Source organism: Helianthus annuus, chromosome 5 (genome assembly GCF_002127325.2).
Source record: "Helianthus annuus cultivar XRQ/B chromosome 5, HanXRQr2.0-SUNRISE, whole genome shotgun sequence".
NCBI classification, from domain to species: Eukaryota; Viridiplantae; Streptophyta; class Magnoliopsida; order Asterales; family Asteraceae; genus Helianthus; species Helianthus annuus.
The window spans coordinates 98,780,567-98,804,488 of record NC_035437.2 but is presented as its reverse complement, the minus strand read 5'-3'; the positions used below and the strand labels follow the sequence as shown (position 1 = coordinate 98,804,488).

General features: G+C 37.4%; 1 long non-coding RNA gene across 1 annotated transcript; it reads left to right on the top strand.

The window, feature by feature from the left end:
- The first annotated feature begins 12,213 nt into the window (after positions 1-12,213).
- On the top strand, positions 12,214-13,664 carry LOC110938689. Its single transcript, XR_002591594.1, has 3 exons — positions 12,214-12,348; positions 12,904-12,960; positions 13,486-13,664. It is a non-coding gene; the product is annotated as an uncharacterized LOC110938689 (long non-coding RNA).
- The last annotated feature ends 10,258 nt before the right edge of the window (positions 13,665-23,922 follow it).

Here is a 23,922-nt window from a genome sequence, read left to right as displayed (position 1 = left end):
TCCGAATTGGTTATACATTTGCCTCTGAACGGTTTAGCATTATACAGGCTCTTAATGGTTCAGACCTCTTACTGATTCATCACTTAACGGATCATACCTCTTATTGTCCACTATGATCCGTTAAAGCCCCATATGGTCAATTAAGACATCTATGATGTATTATTATATATCCATTGTGATCCAATAAGGCCCCACACGGTTCGTAAAGCATGTATGATCTACTATTGTTTGTTGTGATCCGTTAAGGCCCAATATGGCCCATTAATACATTTATGATCTAGTATTGCCCATAGAGGTCCATTAAGATCCAATATGGTCCATTAAGACATGTACGATCCAATATTGGCCATTGTAATCCATTTAGGCCCAATATGGTCCATTAAGACATAAATGATCCACAATTAGCCATTGTGCTCCATTAAGGCCCAATATGGTCCATTAAGACATGTATTATCGACTATTGGCCATTGTGATCCATTAAGGTCCAATATAGTCCATTAAGAAAGTTTGATCTACTATTGACCTTGTGATCCATTAAGGCCTAATATGGTTCATTAAGACATATATGATTCACTATTGGCCAACGTGACATATCAAAGCCCAATAAGGTTCATTAAGACATATACGATCCATTATTGTCCACTGTCCTGCATTAAGGCCCAATATGGTCAATTAAGATATGATCATCCACTATGATTCATTAAGGCCCAATATGGTCCATTAAGACATATATGATCCATTATTGGCCATTGTGTTCCACTTAGGCCGAATATGGCTCATTAACACATATATGATATACTGTTGTGCATTGTGATCCATTAAGACATGTATGACCCACTATCATATAAGCCCAATATGGTCCATTAAGACATGTGTGATCTAGTATTATCTATTGCGATCTATTAAGACCCAATATGGTTCATTAACATATCTATGACCACTATTGGTCATTGTGACCCAGTAAAGCCCAATATAGTCCATTAACACATATATGATTATGGATGAGTTCGGTACCGGTACCGAACATACCGGTACCGAAAATGCCAATACCGAAAATCATCAAATATGGTATAGGTACCGGTACCAAAAATGTTCGGTATGGTACTGTACAGTACTCGTATCGCGACGCTATTTGAAAGTAAAATTCGATAAACTATTGGTACTGTATCGAACTGAAAGTACTAGTACTGAAAACAATTAACTACGAGAAATTCGGTACCATTACTAATATGCATACATTTATATTTATATATATTTATATATATTAATTGAAACTTCCCATGAATAGTGTTTAGATTTTTTTATATTTATATTTATTTAGTGATAAACATTTGATATATATTCTTAATAATAAGTGATGAACATTTAGTATTTTATATTAACTTAATTATTGATATTAGTTTATTAATAGTCATAAACAAATGTATCTTCTTTGATAACTTATTCTTTAAGTTTTTTAGAAAAGATAAATACACAATTGTATTTATTAATTTTTTTAATATTCTGGTATGAGTTTTTCTTAAACGGCGTTGTATTCAAATAAAATATTCCGTTGATATAGGTATTGTGATGGAGTGAACCGATTCTGACTCAACAACATCGATACATGTATAGGTATCATCGAAGCCGGTACCAAGGTTCGATTTTATGATTTTCGAATGATGTAAAACATGGGACGATATCAACGTTATTTTTTTTTCTTTCTCTTTTGTTTGGTATAATGAGTGAAAGTACCATACCAAATCGAGCCCATATCGATTGAATTCCTACCGTGTAATGCAAAGGAATCCCACTATATACATATTAAAACAAAGTCTTCATGAATATTGATTTTGATTAATTTAATAATTATTTCAAATTTTTAATAAGTTTTTATTTATCATATATTTTGATGATTTTTCTAATAACTTGCGTTCTATGTTTATTTTTTTTCAACATAGCGATATAAATTTGTTGAAAATGTATATTGTGCTGTTATCGTACTAAATCGAACCAAAACCAATTTTTTTTGCAACATTACAATATAAATTTTATTGGTAACTTTCATTATACAACTTTGTTTGTCTACGATGATAAACGAATATCATTACCAGTACTGTGACGATTTGAGTGGATCAATACCGTTCGGACAACATCGTTGTCGGTACTGGTGTTCGTTTTTTTTCGTTTTCGTTGGATGTAAAACATGTCTTGATTTCTATACCGAGTGCATGTATCATACCAGTCGTATAACGAACCTAATCGATATCGATCGAATGTCCGTGATAACGTATCGCCGCAACGCGCGGGAAAACAACCTAGTTAATATATCATTTAGAAGAAAACAAATATGGTTTAAAATAATAATATTTAATAATAGTTTGAATTATTAAATATCTAGTAAGATTTTTTTTTTTTAATATTAAATAATGTAATTTTTTAAATAAGAATATTATTTGAGAGGAAAGTTTTGAATCAAATATTTTGGTGGGAAGTTTAAGTTTTAGGATGAAATATTTTGGGGGGAAGTTTAAGTTTTAGAATGAAATATTTTGGGGGAAAGTTTTAGGATGAAATATTTTAGGTGGAAGTTTAATTTTTGGAATTAAATATTGGGGGGGGGGGAATCTTTAAAGATATAGTAAGTTTAACATTTGGTCACACATTTTTTTAATGACACTTGATAACATTTCGTCACACAAAATAAACAAAATGATGACTGTGTGACGAATTTTAATGTAAAACCACATTAAATTTTATAATTTTAAGTGTGACTATTGTCTAACCTTTGGTTACATAAATACTATATGTGGTCATATGTATTAGATTTTAGCTACATTATTAAACATATAATGTGGTTGTAGAACACATTTGGCCACACTTTTCTAATGTGGATGTTTTATCTTAACGTGTGGCTAAAGGTTTGGAATAGTTTTGTGTTTAGTCACGTGAAACAAATACAGTAACCATAGATCAAATTTGGCCACCCTTTTTTAATATGACTAATAAATGTCACAGATTTTTCTTAAAGTGTGGCTAAAGGTGTCAAATACATGTTTTTTCGTCACATGAAACAAAAATATGTGGCCATATATCACATTTGGCCACACATTTCGATTTGTGGCTAATAAATGTCATATTATTTTCTAAAACTGTGGCTAAAGGTTCTGAACTGATATAAATAGTCACATTAACAATAAAATGTGTGGCTAAACGTGTTTTAAAATGTAATGAATAACCTTTAGCCACACATTTTTACAAATGTGTGGCAGGGCGGTTTTGCCAAAAGTGTGGTTGTAGCCCCTTTTTCACATAGTGAGATATGTCTTCACCAAGTGATGTAAGAATTTAGCCAAACATAACCTTTGTTTGACAAAAATTCTTACGATCAATCTTGGATCCCGAGACTACACACACACTCTAAAGATGGAAAAATGGATGATGGTGTTGTAGTGGTGGCAAGTGAGAGAGAAGTGGTTTGCCAAGGGATGAGTTGAAGTGGAACCAAGCACTTCTATTAATAGCTGTCTTCAAAAGCTTCAGCACGGCTCGTGCCCGCCTAGCACGACCCCGTGCCCATCTCTCTCTCTTCCTCATTAACTGTTTGTCAGATGTTGTACTAACACGGCCTCGTGTGTCAACGACACGGTCCATGGCCAAAGTACTGGCTGTACTATCACAGATTCTGAAAATCTTTGAGTTGACCACGCCCCTTTTGGCATAACACGGCCCCGTGTTGGCTTAACACGGCCCCGCGTTGGCTTAACACGACCCCGCATTGGCTTAACACGGCCCCGCGTTGGCTACCATTTTTGTCTTTTGTAGTTGTCTTTTCTTTTTCCCAACATCCATCTTCGGACACAGCCCCGTGTCAGCCTTCTGTTCTTGTTATTTTGTGGTTTGGATGTGAATCGGGGCTTAGCAAGCTACGACAATTCCTTCTTTTTTACATTTATGTTGGATTTTGCTGTCTTTTTGCTCCTTTTGCAAATTTAAGTTCTTTTATCCCTAAAAATCTGGAAGGAACGAAAACACGAGCTTTTTCCAACATTAGTACTAAAAAATGGTTGCTTTTACGCCGTATTTGACATAATTTATATGTTGTATTTTAATCATATCAACAATGTTTTAGCTTTCGAAGCCGACAACCTTTTATTAAAAACCTCGATAATAGGAGTCAAGTTGTTAATTCTGCTCATGCTAGTCCCCACCATAATCCCAAAGTAAATAAGCGGGATCAGAATGGTTTCCAAATAAATAAATCACACCCTGTTTTATGTTTAAACATTTACCTTCCTTCTATTTTTCCTATTTTTAGAAATTACAAGGAAACTATCAAAACTCAAAATCAATTTTGCCCGAACCGCACGGATTCCGATCAAACAACAGCGGTACCTGTACCGGTATTATCGGAACCAACAATTATTTATAAGATTTACGATTGACGTATAACATGTGTCGAGATTCTTTTGTGCATATTATGAAATTATGTTTTTAGGTTTCCTTTTTCGGTTGCTATATCGAGTGTCGGCACCATCAACTGAAGGGATACCGACAGAATTGTTGCCAGCCCGCTGCGGAGCGTGGATATTTCTACTAGTTAATAACACAGTGATTTTGTTTAATTTTCTGTTGAGACAAGAAAGGTTAAATATCAAGAATAGAGAATAAAGACTTTTATTAAGGGCAAAACTATTGGCACACCAAGGCTGCCTATTTGCACACTTAGGGTTTTAATACGCTGCGTATAGCGTATAGAGCTATACACAGCGTATAGGTTGCATGAAATTCTGCGCCTGGCCTAGCAATCATAGGAACAGACAACTAGGGTTTATATAATGCTGCATATAGCTCTATACGCAGCGTATACAACCCATCAGAATTTTGTTTGGTTATTTTGGTGTATTTGTGTTATAATTTCTCACCCGGTTCCAATGTTAAATAGCTTAAAATATATAACCGTTAATGTTATACTGTTAAAATTTTTTAAAAAATGTCTATACGATTCAAATATATTATATTGTTATCGTTTAAATTAAATTATTATACCACGTCTAGTGCGATTCGAATACTATAAACGTTAAAATATCATACCGTTAATTATTTTTAAGGGTAAATTACTTTTTGAGTCCCTGTGTTTTATGGGTTTTAACTAGTTGAGTCCAAAAGCAAAAAGTTTAACGACCTGAGTCCCCATAAGCATTTTCTTTAACCAATTGAGTCCAAATTTCTAACTCCATCCACCAAGTTTGTTAACTACAAGGGTAATTTGGTCATTTACACACAAAGTACAAGTCTTATATGCACAAAAGTGTAAGGAACAAGTCCTTAATGCATTGTTTTAATATTATATAAAATTAAATTATATATATAATACTACCTACCTGCACACACGCACACACTCTCCATCTTACCAGTTACCACCACCGCACCATCACCACTCTCCTCAGTCCCCACAACACATCCACCACCCTCTCCAACTCAAGTCGGCGGTGGGTATTACAAATCTGGTGCTGGGTATTTTAGACGGCGGCTGGGTATTGCAAATCCAGAAGACGACGGCGATTGTCGGGATGGGAATTGCAGATCCGGTGCTGGGTATTGACCACGGCGGCTGGGTATTGTAGACGGCGGCAGTCGGTGCTGGGTATTGAAGATCCGGCCAAATAAAACCACCAAAAAGAAACCCCTCACCGGAAACCCAAAAAAATCGAATGTTTCTCATCAACACATAACTACTACTACGATTGGCATAGCAGTGACGATGAAGATGATACGAGTGACGAAACCATATGGACGTTGACTAGTCAACAAAGCTTGACTAGTCATATGGTATTGAAACATAGGTTTAGATAAGAAAGATGCAAAGATTGAATGACAGTGGGAGTGGTCTTTAGCTTCCAAATGGGTATGTGAAAAAAGTAGTAATCAAGCTTCAGCACAATGTTCAGCAGCTAAATCATCTTTACAAGAATAACCCAACTCAATAGGAGTCCCATTCTTAGAATCTTGATTGGTTAAATCAATACTCAAATGACAAATCCTACAATCCTTTCAATATTTGACAAATGTACCTTATCATTGTGGGCCGCACCACCACCACTTTCCAGATCCACCACGGAGAAATCTGACACTGTGGATTCCCTCCCTTTCTCCTCCTCATCAGATACCACCGCCCCTACAATCTCAATGTTGGTCACGGTCGAATGACAATAGGAGTGGTCTTTAGCTTCCAAATCGAGTTAGGTTGGTTGTAAAGTTGCCATTTTGGGAATGAATCTGTGAATGAATTAAGTAGTAGCACAGTGCACAGGAACAGATGGTGGTGGTGCGACGGTGACGGTGGTGGTATGGTTGAGAGAGAGATAAGGAAGGAAGGAAGAAAGAGAGAGACGAGAAAGAGAAGAAATCAGTGTCTGTGGTATTAATTTCTCTCTGTATCTATTAATAATAATAATTATAAAGGGGCATTTTAGTCTTTTACTAAAAAACTAACAGAAACTTTAAACGGAGTTAAAATTTTGGACTCAAATGGTTAAGAAAAGTGCTTATAGGGACTCAGGGCGTTAAACATTTTGATTTTGGACTCAACTGGTTAAAACCACTAAAACACAGGGACTCAAAAAGTAATTTACCCTATTTTTAAATACTCGTGTACGGTTCGAATATATTATATGGTTTGAATACTATACAGTTTAAATTAAAATACTATACCAAGTATGGGTACGGTTCAAATACTATAACATTAAAATATTATACAGTTAAATATTTTGAAATATCGGGGTAAAGTTCGAATATATTATACCGTTTCAATAGTATTCCGTTTAAATTAAATTATCATACCAAGTCTCGTTATGGTTCAAATATTATACCGTTTAAGATTTTTATACCATTAATTTTATTAAATTACTCGGGTACTACTGATCAAATATATTCTACCGTGTAAATTAAAATATTATACTAGTTTTAAATTTTTTTATAACGTTAATTATTTTGAAACACCGGGGTACAGTTCGAATATATTACACTGTTTCCATACTATATCGTTTAAATTAAAATACTATACTGTTTCAATACGACTAAATATAATATATACACCATAAGTTTGTACACACATAACAAAAGATATAATATAACTAAATACTAAATACATCGGAGAAGATAAAATACTATAACAGCGGATCCTGCTGCTGCTGCTGCCACGCTGATGCAGGAATGAAGTGTCGTGGAGGTAACCCTCACGCCGTGGACGATCATGCGCCTCCTCAACTAACCACTCCATCACATACGTCAGCCTGTCAACGTCGTGACGTAGCTGCTGATACGACGTGTATAAGGGGGCAGGACCGGGCCTAACATGCCATGGGAACTGAGGCGCTCAGGGTGGTCCACGCGACTGTAGTAGGTCCGGAATGTATATATCCGGCTCATGCTCTGCCACCTGCTCTGGCACGGCTGAGGGATCTATCGGGTTGAATTGTGTCGTCCGCTCCCTTAAAACACTTCCCATCAGGTGGGTACTTTTTGATAATCTTCATTTCGGATAGTGTGTTCATCCCCAACCTCTTGGGCTGTATCCCCGGTCATAAAATCGGGTCACTCTCCGGGTGATAGCCAAATGAAAGGGCTATCCCAGTGACATAGACGCCGCCGTATAATAATCCGCGCTCCTGTCGATGATATGCGGAGGCAAAGTATTGCGCTAACCTGTGTGCGAGAGCGCATGGCCTCTTGTACAAGAGTCAATAAAGGAAAAAAAGGTCATCACTCGTACACCACTCCCGACTCTAGTTTCGAGCGGTGATATAAGAGGAGATCAGCTTGTTAAGATACATTCACAAAGGAGACCAGTCAGTAAATAATAAGCAGACTTCGACACGCATTAAGGACACACGCTCATTACGGATGACATCGACTAAAAAATAAAAATATTATATATTTTGGACTCGTTACGGTTTCGACGAGCGTTACAGACGTACACTCGTTACAGACGGCATCGACTAAAAAGTAAAAAATATTACTCCCTCCGTCCCATTAAAAGTGTCCTGTTTTGAATTTTCAAAGTCTTTATTTATAAACTTTGACCTTAAATAATTTTGTTTGTGTTAGATAATACTTGATGAAAGTTATATGATTTGAGTGTGTTTTACAAGTGTTTTTATAGGGTTAATTTTCATCAAGTTTTATATAACACAAAAAATATATAATTAAAGTCAAAGTTTATAAATAAAGACTTTGAAAATTCAAAATATGACACTTTTAATGGACGGAGGTAGTATATATTTTGGACTCGTTACGGTCTCGACGCGCGTTACGGACGTATGCTCGTTAGGGATGACATCGACTAAAAAGATAAAAATATTATATATTTTGGACTCGTTACAGTTTCGACGCGTGTTACGGACGTACGCTCGTTACGGACGACATCGACTAAAAAATAAAAATATTATATATTTTGGACTCGTTACAGTTACGACGAGCGTTACGGACGACATCGACTAAAAATAAAAAAAAATATTAGATATTTGGACTCGTTATGGTTTTGACGCGCGCTACGGATGACATCAAACAAAAAATAAAAATATTATATATTTTGGACTCGTTACAGTTTCGACGCTCGTTACGGATGATGTGCGTAAAATACAACATATAAATTATATAAAATACGACGTAAAATCAACCATTTTTGGGTACTAATGTTGGAAAAAACATGTTTCTTTGTTTCTTTTTAATTTACAGGGTCAAAAGAGCTTAAACGCACAAAAGAAGAAAATTAACAGTAGAAACCAACATAAATGCAAAGAAGAAGAATTGACACGACTCGCCGAGCCCCCATCCACATACAAACCAACAAAAATAACAAGTACAAAAGCTTTGGCACGGGGCCGTGCCCACTAGGCATGGGTCGTGCCCAGCCAAGATTCCCTGCAGAAGAAAAGATAACAACGAAAGACAAACCAGACAAATCAATACGGGCATGGTCACCTCTAAGATTCGTAGAATCTGAGATAGTACAAGTAAAATTGCCACGGGCCATGCGGTTGACACACAGGGCCGTGTTAGTACAAGATCTAACACTGCAGTTAATGAGAAAGAGAGAGAATGAAGACCACAGGGCCGTTCCAGGTGGGGAAGGGGCCGTGTTGACAGTCTGACTTCAGCTATAAATAGGGGTGTTTGGTTTCATTCCAACCCATCCCTTGGCAAACCACTTCTCTCACACTTGCCACCACTCCACCACCAATACAACACCAACACCCACCACCATCATCCATCTTCCATTTTTAGAGTGTGTAGCAGTCTCGGGATCCAAGATCGATCGTAAGAGTTCTCGTCAAACAAAGGCAATGCTTGGCTAAACTCTTACATCACTTGGTGAAGACAAATCTTTTATGTATTAGTTTTTGATTTCTAACCTTTAGCTCATTTTTATTTGGGTATGTATTAATGACTTTAATAACTAGTTTTCTATATTGAAGGTGAATTTTTCTTAATCATTCCTAATTTTTTTTAATTCACTCATTCGTGTCTTTACGATCTATATAAAGCACGTTAACTGCCTGGAAGGGGGTTAGAAGGGTGGTTGGGTAAATTCTTGTCTCGTTCAGCTTGGTAGAACTTCACGAGAGGTAGGTCTTAACCGCCTCGGGAGAAGTAAGAATCGCTTGAATCCCTTATCTATAAACTACTATTAAAACATTAAACCGACCTTACGGGACTGTATCCTTGCTCACTCAGACCAATAGGTTGAGGGTAATGCTGCCTGGAAGGGGGCCTACCACTTTTCGCATTAATAACTTACTTAAATTTTATTTCAATAATCTGACCTTGCGGGACTGTATCCTTGCTGACTCAGACCAGTAGGTTGAGGGTAACACTGCCTGGAAGGGGGCCTACTACGGAAATCATTAAAGGATACATAAAAGAGGAGTTGGAAGCAAGTGATTCCTTCTTGTCTTTTTGTTTTTCCTTATATTTTATTGGGTAAATTACACTTTTCGTCCTTTTAGTTTATATCAGATTGCAATGGATAGCCTTAAACTTCAATAATTACAGTCACAATCCCTTATTTGTAAAACATATTACGCTCTACGTCCTTTGGCCCTAAATTGGTTAAAATTTTCAGTTAAATATGACATGCGTTTAACACATCAGGGTAGAATAGTAATTTTACCCTTCTTTCTCTTCTCATTCACAAAACCATAACCATTAGAAGCCCTAATCTACCAGATTCGAAAATTAAGTCAAAACTACTGATGACCTTCTCTTCAATCTTCATCATCCCTAACTCAAATTAGGGTTCACTTTTACCGAATTCCACCACAACTTTCACCAATCAAGCTCCATTAATGCGGATATTCTGAATCCACAGTCTTCACCTCAATAATCCAACACAACTCAACACCATACACTTCAAAAAGATCACCAAATTTCACCACCACAAACCCTAGACGATTCCGATACTAATTGCTCCAGTTTCACCAAAGAGGATGACCTCATCAACGTCGCCGATGCAGACATATCGTACACCTTCGTCATAGATCCGTTTTCACCTCTTGAGTCATCAATTTTCGCTCCAACTTCTTCATATAATCGGAACCAGTAGGTAAATTTGAATTCTATGTTATCGTTGTTTATCAGAATTAGATTGTGCCGATTCAAATGTTTATCCTGATTGTTTGTACGATCATGATGATGAATATGAATATTTCCAAATGGATTTCATTACCAATTTGTTTGATATCGAGGAAATGGGTAAAAAGGCTACAAAATTGGAAGTTCTACCACAAAATTGATGCTGATATTGTTTCAGCAGAAAAAAAGATTTTGCTATTAGTTGCAATATTGGAAATTGGTGTTCAGTAGCACGAGACTATTTAGGAAAATATAAGTTAACCAAAGAGAGAGTTTGGGGGTTGCTTATGGCTAGAATGTTGATTTATGTATGCTTAATTTGTAAAAAATAATGATCTTGAATATTGCAGGAAAAAGTCTATCGAGTTCAAAGGTTAAATGCAGTTAGTGAAACAACAGTCTAAAGTCAACGATAATAATTAGTCAACTGCTGAAAATTATCATTTTTGATAAAGAAAAGAGTGAAATTACCGATCTACCCTTATATGCAAGACATATTTCATACTTTAATTGAAAATTTTAACTAGGTTAGGGCCAAAGGACATAGAGCGTAACAAGTTTTACAATTAAAGGATTGTGACTGTAATTATTGAAGTTAAAGGCTATCCATTGCAATCTGATACAAACATAAAGGACGAAAAGTGTAATTTACCCTATTTAATTTTTATTTTCTAGTTTATTTTTTAAAACTTTCAAAACTTTTTTTTGGTAAGATTAGATGTTAACGATAAGCCGGTACTAAAAGCTCTTGTGTCCTTGGACGACCTAAGTATCTTGCCATCACTATACTAAGTCCGCGATGGGTGCACTTGCCCTAACGTGTGTAGAGTGATAATATGTAAATTTAAAACTTGATTCGCAAGTAAAAAGTGTTTAAAATATATCTAAAAATTATAATCACACACGCACACGTCAAGTTTTTGGCGCCGTTGCTGGGGACACAAGGATTTTGAGAAAGCTTAAAATTAATGGCCTAATCATTTTTATCTTTTCTTTTTAAGTTTTCCCCTTTTCTCTCAAATTTTCTACTTTTTGCAAGAATAACACGGGGCCGTGTTTCATCAACACGGGCTGTGTCAGACCTACAGTATCTGGGAAGAGCTGTTTTCTTGTTACTGGAACAGAGCACGGGGCCGTGTCAAACTTCCAATATCTGGGAACTTGAAATAGAAACGTTTTCTCAACAGCACGGGGTCGTGCCAACAACACAGTGCCGTGCTAATCTTCTGACCAGGTAATTTTTTTTTGTCTTTGTTCGCAGAAAATCACACAATTCTATATAATTCGCAGGGGATACAGTTTGGTACATGACCTCTACCTCCGACAAAGTGTAACACCCCAAATTTCGTATGCTATAAATAATAATATGTTCGTGATGCTTAAATAATAGAAAACGGTAAATATAAAATAGTACCGTATATTAATGATGGTAAGTTTAAAATATATAAATATAACCCAAGTTAACCAAAGGAAAGATGACCAAGTTAGAATGTGGTGTAAGAATGTGTTATGTTTTAAAACAGAAGGGGGTAAAATGAAAATGTGAAATAAAAACATTCTAAACTCAAAACTTGGTCAGTGTTGGTGGGTGTGGGGCGTACGATCGAGAGAGGGAGAGAGACAGGAAGAATCAAAACCCTAACAATGTAAAATCCATCAAATTGAAAGGGAAATTGAAGGCTAATTGAATGCATGAACTAGGAATGTCGATCACTTAAGTATCTCCAACATCAAGTAAGTCGAAATTTGTGTTTTAGTGATGTTTGATTTAACGGGTCTTTTGATAATCCTTGAGTGTATGTAAAAATATTGATGGTAGAATATTACAATTAGTCCAGAAGACTTGAATGAAGTAGGAAATTCGGATTGTATTGATGTTTTCATGTAAACCCATTTATGTATGAAACCCACATGAAATTTATGATGGTTTTGAGGTAATGATAGATGTAGTATGATATATGAACTTGAATTATGCTTATTGATGTTAAAGAAATCTGAATATTTGAAGAATTTATGTGTTTATGATGTATTGCCATGATTTTAGAAAGACTTGGTAGGAATGTGCTTAATATGCTTATACATTGTGCTAGTTAAGTAGTACGCACATAAGGTGTTCGATGAAATGCTTGAGCTGAATTGGTTATGTATGAACATGAGGAATTGAAGTATTAATGATCTAATGATGGTATACAATATAAACGTGAGTAATGAATGTTATGGTAAATGATGTAAATGTGTGTAAGTGATGTGTAATGCGAGAACTAAACGCGTATGTGATGCACCTTATAGGGTCGAAGAAAGGAGGGAAATCAAACCAAGCAAAGGCAATAAGAGCGCACGACTCCGGTAAGTTCATATGAACTTCGCTTATGTAGAATGTAGAGTTTTTGTTAGTTCTTATGTAAATAATTGTTCGATGTTTTATGCGGAAATTTATAGTAAAATGTCTTAATGCGAATTGTTAGTAGAAAAAGGGAAAAGTCTATTGACGACCCGTACGAATGGGTCTAAAGTATGAGAATGAGGTGTTCTTGATGATGTATTGACCCGTAGTTAAATGGGTCAAGTAAGATGAAATTGACATGAAGTTAAGATAGCTAAGCGATGACCTTTATAAGTCAAACTAGTGAAGTATGAAAAAAATTGATAAGTAAAAATAAGTATGATCTGTGAGAACGGGTCGGATAAATAGGATGATTGATGATGATGGAAACTAAGATGGTGCTATATCCGTTAAACGGAAATGTCATATGAGAAGTTCGAATGTAAAGATATAATGACCCGGTAACGAGTTAAATAATGAAGAAAAACAAATTGTATTAGTAATATGTTTTAACTAAACTAACATATAAGTTTGTGTTATGGATGTAGGTAAATCCCATGTTTGATAGCAAGCTTCAATCGAACACACCACACCTCGTGCCCTTTTTGCGCTTCCGGTTAAAGTCGTCTTTTGTAAATGGGTTAAAACACTTTCATAATGTAAATGTTAAACTTATGTTTAGGATGTTTCGTAAGCAAGTTAGGATTTTAAATTTTATGTTGGTAGTTCGGACAAAACACTTTTGATGGAATCTTGTATGATTTCAACTTTTATGTCTTTTGAAACGTGTCATATAATTTAGTTTGAATGGTGATTGTTAAAAGCAGGGAATTGCTTATAGTACGAACGGGTCATGCCCAATTTTTTTGTAAAAAAAAATTAGTATGTTATTATTATTATTATTTCGAATGTGAAAAAAATGGGCGTTTCACAAAGATATAAAAGTACCACTTGACGAACCCAAGCGCTTTTTGAGAAAAAGATTCAAGCTAAAACCCGACAAAGCCTCGACCCAAAACCCCCTATGGCGGATCAACGCACTCTCATGGATTACCTACGGTCTACGGTCGGTAATGTTGGAGCCGCTATTAACCCTCCTAAAGTCAATCTAATAACTTTGAGCTTCAACTACACTTAATCAAAATGCTCCAAAATTCCGCCATTTTTCATGGCCTACCCGATGAAGATCCCCATTTACATATTACCAACTTTTTAGAAATATGTGACACATTTCAGATCAGCAGAGCCTCCAACGATGCTATCCGGCTCCGTATGTTCTCTTTTCCCTTAAAGACCGAGCGAAAGCTTGGATAAACACCCTCCTAAGTGGATCCGTGCACACTTGGGATGAACTTGCCCAAAATTTCTCTACAAATATTTCCCTCCCGCTAAAACCACCAAACTCATGACCGAAATTAACACCTACTCTCAAGAAGACGGGGAATCATTGTACGAGACATGGGAAAGAGTCAAGGAGCTATTGAAGAAATTCCCACATCACGATCTTGAACATTGGCAACATGTGTCCACTTTCTACAATGGACTCTTGCCACACACGAGGAAAATCCTTGATTCCGGTTCCGGGGGACTCCTTGGGAATCAGCGTCCCGAGGAAATCTATAATCAAATTGAAGAGCTTGCTCAAAACAGTTTTCAATGGCACACACCTAGGGGCTCAAAATCCATAGCCCCGGGCGCCCACAAAGTGGATGAAACCACTTCTTTGCAGCCCAAATCGAAGCCTTAACTACAAAAAAAAGAAACTTGAATTAAACAAAACAGTTTTGGTTATGGCTTGCGAAGGATGCGGCGCCCCCATGAAAACTAGAGTTGTATGGAAATCAAACGAAAGTGGTAAATTACCTAAATAACCGGCCACGACCACCGGGAGCTCCAAGTAACTCTTTCACTCCCGAATGGCGAAATCATCCTAACCTTAGTTGGATAGAATCGGGGGGTAATAACCAACAAAATCAAACTCAATGATATAACTTTCAACAACAACCCCGAAATGAGCAACAAGGTTTTCAACCACAACAACAAGGAGGAAGAGAAAGGCTTGAGGATCTCATCACTCGCCGTTTCTCCGAATCCGATAAAAAGTACTCAGAAAGGTTCCTACAAACTGGAGCCGAAATTAAAAACCAACGGGCTAGTGTTCAAAATATAGAAAAACAAGTAAGCCAACTTGCCCAAAATTTCGCCGAAAGACCAGTAGGAGCCTTACCCAGTAACACCGAAACAAACCCAAAGGCCCAAGTAAACATAATCAACCTAAGAAACCGAAAGGTAGGACCTGAAATTGAACCAACACCACAACAACCCGATCCAATCCCCACAAAAACACACATTTCCAATACCAGGAAATACTCAACCCCAAAATACCGACACAACCAAACCACCCCGGTCCCTTACCCCGGTTGTTTAGTTTGGCAAAAGACCGGCGAGCAATTCACTAAGTTCGTAAGCTTGCTTAAACAACTTCACATCAATCTTCCTTTTTTGGAAGTCCTCATTCAAACGCCAAAATACTCCAAATTTACGAGAGACGTCCTCATTCACAAAAGGAAGACTGAATCCATTCAACAAGTCACCTTAAGTGAAGAATGCTTGGCGGCACTACTCATCAACCTCCCCTAAAAGAAGACTGATCCCGGAAGCTTCACTATTCCTTGCTCCATTGGTGGATCACCAATAAGCAATGCACTAGCCAACTTGGGGGCTAGCATTAATCTAATGCCGACCTCTATGTTAAACCGACTTGAGTTAGGTAAGCAACACCCTACAAGGATGAGCATACAACTTGCGGACAGGTCGGTAAAATACTTTCAAGGTGTCATAGAAAATCTATTGGTGAAGGTCGGAGAATTTGTTTTCTCGGCCGACTTTGTAATCTTAGACATGGGAAAAGACACCGAAATCCCGCTCATATTAGGAAGACCCTTCCTTGCTACCGCACGGGCCATGGTGGATATGAGCGATGGAAGATTAACATTGAGGGTTGGTGAAAAGGAGATCAAGTTTGAGGTGGGACAACGGGTAGAGGATGATCCAGTCAAATATATCAAAGCGATTGACTCAAGCCTAGACGTCGCCCTTCAAGTATGCAATTCGGGATGCGAGTCATCCCGCTCGGGTAACATTTGACCAACTTTGGGTCTAGCCAAGGACCTTGATAAACTTGGCACGCCATGGAGGCATACCATGGACTATCCATTGGTTAACTAATTTAAATCTTAGTTTAATCTTTAGTTTTATGTTTCTTTTAAGTTTTATCTTTTTAGGAATAAAGCATGCTCAAAAGAGGATGACAGACGTTGAAAAAGGGACCCATGCACGTAAACCAGAGCCTCCCGCTTCAAAAATTGCAGATCATTGTTTGCAGCACGGGGCCGTGCCCACCAGGCGGGCCCACGTGCTCAACTGTCTGATGTCAAAAATTTTATGTCGAGAAGGTGGCATGGGTCGTGCCTACTCAGCACGCCCCCGTGTCCACCATACTGTAAGTTTTCCGTTTAACATTGTTACTGGCACTTTGGCCATGTGGCTGTGTCCCCATAGCACGCCCCCGTGCTGCAGTGCTAGTAACCACAAAATTGTTATTTTTACACACTTAATAAAAAAAATCCTATTTGGAACACATTGAGGACAATGTGTAATTTATGTATGAGGGGATGTTAAAACCTTGAATCGTGTTAGTGCATATGTCTGTCGACTTCGTCTTGTATCGAGTCTTGTAACTAGATAGATAGACCAAGACGCATTGTACGGAAGAAACGGGAAACAGGTCTGAACCAGCAGGTTCACATGAAGTGACCAGTTCGTGCGAACTGGACTTGACTGGTTTGTGCAACCTGGTGAATCCTATATATAGAGGGTCTTGGTTCTTCATTTGTAACTTCTGATTCCGGTAGCGAAGCTCTGCCGAAGTGTCGCTAGCTCGTGTAACGTTGTGAAATCAATACAAACGACAGTTAATCTACTTCTAAGTGTTAATCAAGCTGAATGAAGATCAAATCAATGAATTCCGCCTCTGATTTGGTCTAGAACTCTTCTGATCGACTCGTTTTGATCGATTCCCTGATCCTACAAGTGGTATCAGAGTTCAGGAGGAAGAGTTCTTACCATTTCATCTTTTTTTCACAGATAAATCTGATTTCTACTCATTTCTACTCATTCTTTTACACTTTTTCATCAAATTTACTGAGTTTTTACGGTTAAAATGAGCTGAATTTCACAAATAACACGTAAAACACTGTTTTAATCAATCCGTGAACAAATCAGAACCTAATTCAACCTAAAACTTGATAAAATTGACCAAACCGCATGAAAAACATATCAGTTCGTTCGAAAAAACTTCCAGTTCGCACGAGATGGGCCAGATCGTTTGAAAATACTCCCAGGTCGTATGGTTTGATTCTTCCAGCTCGTACAAAGTGATTAATAGGTTTTCAGGTCGCGTGAGAGTGTATCAGGTCGTGTGAAATCACCCCAGCTCGCACGGTTTGAAATCAGTTCAGCTCGCACGGTTTAACATTGCATCAGGTCGTTTGGATTCTGTTCAAGTCGTGTGAGAATTCTCCAGGTCGCACGGGTTGACCAGATCGTTTGACAGTGTTTCCAGGTCGTATCAAATTTAGATTGTGATAACCTCCAGCTCGTTTGAAAGTGTATCAGGTCGTTTGAGATTGTGATCCAGGTCGTGTGAAATCATCAGATCGCTTGAAATATCATCAGCTCGTTTGAAAAACATCATTCAGGTCGTGTGGTTTGACCAGTTCGTTTGAAAAGACTGTTTTTGTGAAATCTCAATACCGAAACATGGACAACGAATTTTATAATGCATTTGCTACTGCCCCAGGTACTCCTGTTACCGTTACTCAGAATGTAACTATGGAAAATGAAACGGGAACGTTACAGAAACCTCCAAAGCTGATGAGCATTGAAGAATATTACAGTTGGCAAGAACGATTCGAAAACTGGGTTAAAGCAAATCATCTAAGGTCTTGGGAGTATATTGAAACTAAGTACGTTCGACCTCGTAATAATGTGGGAGTTATAAAGAATATTTCTGAATTTACGGAAAAAGAGAGAGAAATGTACAAGGCAGAAAAAATCATGATCAGTTTACTTCAACAAGCTGTGAAAGAAGACATTTTCATATTACTTCAACACGATGATAGTGCACGTTCGATTTGGGAAGCGCTTCGTACAAAATTCGAAGGAAGTACGGAGATGATCAAGAATAAAAAGTCACTATTAAAGAAAGAAATTGAATTGTTTTCATGTTTGCCAGGTGAAACTATAAAGACTCTTATTGAGAGATATTGTCATTTAGTACGTTCAATGAGTCGGTTGGATATCACTAAAGATCGTGAGGAATGGGTTGAAAAATTAGCCGATGCTTTACCTCAAAAAGAATGGGGTACATATCTTATGATTTTGAAGAATACCGGAGAGTATGATAAATTGACAATTGCTCAATTCATTGAAAAACTTGAAGGACAAGATCTTGAATAACAAAAGATCGCTAGAATGAACAATTCAAGTGGTCAACAAGATATCAAGATGTATTTCAAAGAAATGTTCAAAATGTTGAAGCTAGTCCGAAGATCCAAACCGCTTTCAGCACAGAAAACTCATCCGGATCACTCAATCAAAGTTCAACCAACAACAGTGGTTTTTCTTCATATCCGAGTGTTAATCCTAATGTTTCAACATCAAATTGTCAATCTCAAAGCTCAAACAATAGTAATAGTCATGTGCTACAATGCAACATCGCTTTGCATCTTCAGAACAGTCAAAATTTTTCTGAAGAAGTTGCTAAAGGTCATATGGCATTACTAGTTACTGTGTTAGAATCATATGAGAGTTTGGTTGTGGGAAGAATCGGAAATCCTATGTTAACAAAAGAGGATTACGATCAGATTGATGCTGAGGAAATGGAGCTAATGGGTATTAAGTGGTGTTTAGCGAGCGTATTGAGGAGAGCTGAGAAATTTAAGCAGATTACCGGAAGAGATGACTTACGTGATGCTAATGTTTCTACTTTAGGTTTTGATAAGTCTAAAGTTACTTGTTTTCAGTGCAGGGAAAAAGGACATTTCAAGAGGGAATGTACCAACCGAGAAGCAGGTGGAGCTCAGAATCCGTTCGGGAACAATGAATGTTATCGAAAAGCAATATATCATCAGGTAGCTCAACAACCGTCAATTGAAGATGGAAAGAAGAAAGATTGCATTACTATTCCTCCAGATCAAGAAGATGAAAGATTGCCAGAGGGATTTAGCTGGAACAAATATATTCCGGCTGAAAGTAATTCAAAGTTTAGAGCATTCATTGCATAGATTATTTAAGAACCAGAGTTGATGAAAGAATGTGTCACACCCCTAATTTTCCACGTGTCACCGGTGGGCCCGGTGGGGGATTAACGTGACGTAGTTGATATCATCATAGTCAAACAACACAAATTATAATGCACAGCGGAAGCAAAGATAGATTCATTTCAACTTAAATTATTGTAATATTCGAGTATCACAAAATGTCGAAATAGAATCCACAGGCAGAATCAAAATAAAGAGGAAACTTCATTTCAACAGACTTCATGCATCCTAAGCTTGCGAGACTTCTATGGATGCTTAAGGAGTGACCAGCCTATTACGCGTAGTACCTGCACTTAGTCTTTTTGGAAAATACGTCAGTTTACACTGGTAAATACAATTTAACTGACTCATTTTGAAAACGTTTAAAATTGATTTAAATGCACGTGGCATAAAACTTTTTATAACTTGGGATAATTATTTGCTTAATAATCTTGTAAAAGAATTACATGTTCGTTCTGCGTTCAGTAGCCCGGGTTCGTTCCGGGTTAAGGATTAATAGACACACCACTTAATATAATTCCGCCGCAAGACTTCTCTCGTACCGACGATTATACATGTTATACAGCGCTACGGGTGTACGCCTACACCCGAGTGCTAAGGTCGTGGCCATTCTTTGAATGATGCCAAGGATATCCGGGACATGGTCATTAAGCCCCCAAAGGCGTTAAACAAACAAAACAGCATTTTCAAACGGGTTCATTTGACTGCACATAACCAAGACCGGTTATAGTCAATTTCCCGACCAAGCGGTATTTTATATACCGTACCCCAAGCCCGTATAGGGAAAATAAGTTAAACGTATTTACCTAAGCAAAGTATAAACCAAATATAACGAGTGCAAGTAGCTTTTACTGGGCTCCTAGATCTGGAAATTAAGGTTTTAATAACCTATTAGAATCCTAACGAGTCTTAAGCTTAGACCGGTTAGTTTTATATAAAGATTACGGTTTTAAACGCATAATAAGGCGAAAACCGTTTTAGAATGTGGTTTTGTCCCAACAAGCTTGCACACTTGTTTTATATGGGTAACATAATCACATTCTGGATTTTGAGACCGAAAAGATATGGTTTGACCCGTTTCGGCTAAAATGGCCAAACTAGTCACTTAAGCCGATCCGAAAGCGTATAATGCTTAACGAGTAACCATAAGAGTCAAATACAAGTTTCTGAAGTCAATATGCTTAAAATATGTTGTGATATCAGAATGATACCTTCCATTATGCCCTAAATGATTAATGACCAAAACTATGCCTCAAAAGGGCGTTTTGGTCATTTTATAAGGTGAAAAAGGGTTAAAATGATAACCTGAGTTACAGGTCTGATTAAATTAGTAAATATACTTAATTTACTAAGTTATAACAGTAGGGTATCAAATTTATGTGAAATTTATTATCTTTAACCTTACTATGCACCGTAGGGGCATTTTGGTAATTTCACATGTGCCTAAAAGGTCAATTCTGGAAATTCTGAGTTCAAAACATTTGCCTACTGTTTAAAATATAAAAGTATACTAATTACATCAGTAGGTTCAAACCCTTATGCTAAATAAGGTTCTAGTGCACACTTATGTGTTAAAAATGCCTAAAAAGGCGATTTGGAGCCATTTCCGGGTTTTCTGTAAAAAGCTGATATTTTTAATATTCCAGAAGGCTCAAAATAATTTATTTATCATAACAAATCAGTAGGAATTGGTTTGAGGTCAAAAGGATTTGTAAAACTCAATTTATGGCTAAAAAGGGCAAAACCGGCATAAACCGAATTAATCTTAGAACACTAAGTTATGCTCAGCCTAAAAATAAATAAAAATCACCAAAAATCCCAAAATATTATTTTATAACAGTGGGTAAAAAGTTTTGTATATAAATTTGGGTTTTAATAGGCTATACGTAATTTAGGCCATTTAATTAGTAAAGAAGCTCTTAATTACGCTATTGAGCATAACTCTTAATCTAGACCTCAAACTGACTTCAAATTTTGGGTGCAAGTTTATAAATCAGTAGCTAAGGTGCCTACCCTTTTATATTTTCAAAAATCACCTTTTAAGGTCAAATGGGCATAATGGTCAACATATAAGCGATTAACGGAAACATGCATGTGAATAGGATATCTAATAAGCCAAGTTGTATAATCTCAGAGAGTTATACTAACATGTAAATAGGTTCAAAAGAAGCTCTAAGGAAATCCTAATCTTGGCTTAAACGGGTCAGAACTGAAAGTCAAAGCAGAAGTCAAAACTTGCAACTTTCGGTTCCAAACCGAGCCTAAACTGAAAATTGTCGAGTTGAACATGTTGGAACATGTTCTTACATTAATTACCAAGTTATTTTAATGATTAAACAGGTTGCATGCATCCTACATTGCTAATTATGTATTAATTCGTAAATAACCTTTCTGTTGACTTTTTGTAATAAGCTTTGACTCGACAATTAACATAGTTAGAGTGGGAAACTGGAAATACCCTTTTAAGGGTTTGTTACCCACATAATTACCTACTTAAAGGTACTTTTAATTCGTAATTTGACAGAGCACATTTTAATTAATCATGAAGTCAAACCTTAATTACGACGGTTTGACTTTTAGCTAATTAACTAAGCTAAAACGAATTAGGAAGGGTTAAGGACACTTACAAGAGTCCTAATTGAGATTAGAGATCACTAGGAAGATAGCTTGAAGTCCAGAGAGCTCCAGAAATGAATTTTTGAAAGTGGGTGATCAAATGGTTACAACTAAGGTTCTTTTATAGTGAATTTAATCTTCTAAGATGGTGCCACAAGAGTCTATGAATGTAACCAGATGAAGACAAGTGCCCCTATTGCATGAAAAACCATTGGAGAGGCTCTGGTATTAGAAAACAAGCCATTGAAGTCGGTTACAGACTTGAACTGGCAGCTGCCAAATGTTTTCTGTCGCTGGCACTCTGACGCGGCCCGCGTAAGGTCATAGGGGACCTTTACGCGGGTCGCCTGACCTGTCTGATCCAGTCAACAAGTTTCAAACTTTGCAATTTCAGTCCCTGGTCCTTTGTAACGTGGTTTTGAGCTTCTAATTTGCCATTTCAGCCTCCAAACTTGATTTTTTAGGGCCTTGGGACATTTACTAACTTGGTTAAGTCCTTGACTAACCTTGTAACCACTCATAAGGCCATAGAATTCAAAGTTGACGCTTTTAACCCCTCGAACACGAATTTGATCATAACTTTCTCATACGATAACGAAACTTTATGAAATTTTAACCACATATTCTAGTGAGTATATTTTATCGTTACAAAGCTTCGGGTCTGCCAAAAGGTCACTCAGAGGTATACTTTGCACATGTTGACACTTTTAGCCCCTACAGTTTGTAATTCCTCACTTTCCTTTATGTTTCGCTTCGTATGATCCATGATTTATTCGTTGGAAGGTATAAACATTATGTAGGGCTATTTTAGAATATATTTATCCATTGTTGACACTTTGGACCCTTATATTCACATAGTTTCCCCGTTTGTCAACTTTAGTCCCTCCAAAGTATTCTTTCTCACGTTCAGAGCTTATGACACGTGTTTATACTTTATTGGACACAAGTTTTCAAGGTGTTACATCCTCACCCCTTAAAATAAATCTCGTCCTCGAGATTTAAGGGAACAGATGAGGGTATTTCTCTTTCATTGAAGATTCTAGCTCCCACGTGTATTCAGGACCTCTGCGGGCGTCCCACTTCACCTTGACAATAGGCACAAGCTTTCTCCGAAGCTTCTTTACCTGTCGATCCTCAATCGACACAGGTTTTTCCACAAATTTTAAGCTCTCGTCTATATGCACATCTGTGTGTGGTATGACTAGCGACTCATCGGCCAGACATTTCTTCAGATTGCAGACGTGGATTACATTATGAATACCATCGAGCTCCTCAGGTAAGTTTAACTTGTAAGCCACTGATCCTACACATTTGATGATCTCGAATGGTCCTATATACCTTGGGCTTAACTTACCTTTCTTGCCAAATCGCATCACCCCTTTCTAAGGTGATACTTTGAGCAAAACCTTATCGCCGACCTCAAACTTGAGAGGTTTTCGCCTTTCATCCGCATAGCTCTTCTGCCTGTCTCGAGCAGCTTTCAGGCGGTCGCGAATTTGGACAATCTTGTCCGTTGTCTCGAAGACTAAGTCAGGACCTGATAATTGCGTATCTCCCACTTCTGCCCAGCAAATGGGCGTTCTGCACTTCCTACCATATAGTGCTTCAAAAGGCGCAGCCTTAATGCTAGTATGGTAGCTATTATTGTAGGAGAACTCAACCAACGGTAAATGCCTGTCCCAACTACCTCCTAGATCAGTCACACATGCACGCAGCATATCTTCCAACGTCTGGATGGTACGCTCACTCTGCCCATCCGTCTGAGGATGGTAGGCCGTACTGAAATTTAATTGAGTGCCCAGAGACTGTTGGAAACTCTTCCAGAAATGAGATGTGTATCTAGTATCTCGATCTGAGATAATAGATACTGGTACGCCATGCAAGGCCACAATCTTATCCACGTACAATTGGGCTAGCATGTCAGAGCTGAAGGTCTCTTTAATGGGCAGGAAATGTGCTGACTTAGTCAGTCTATCAACTATGACC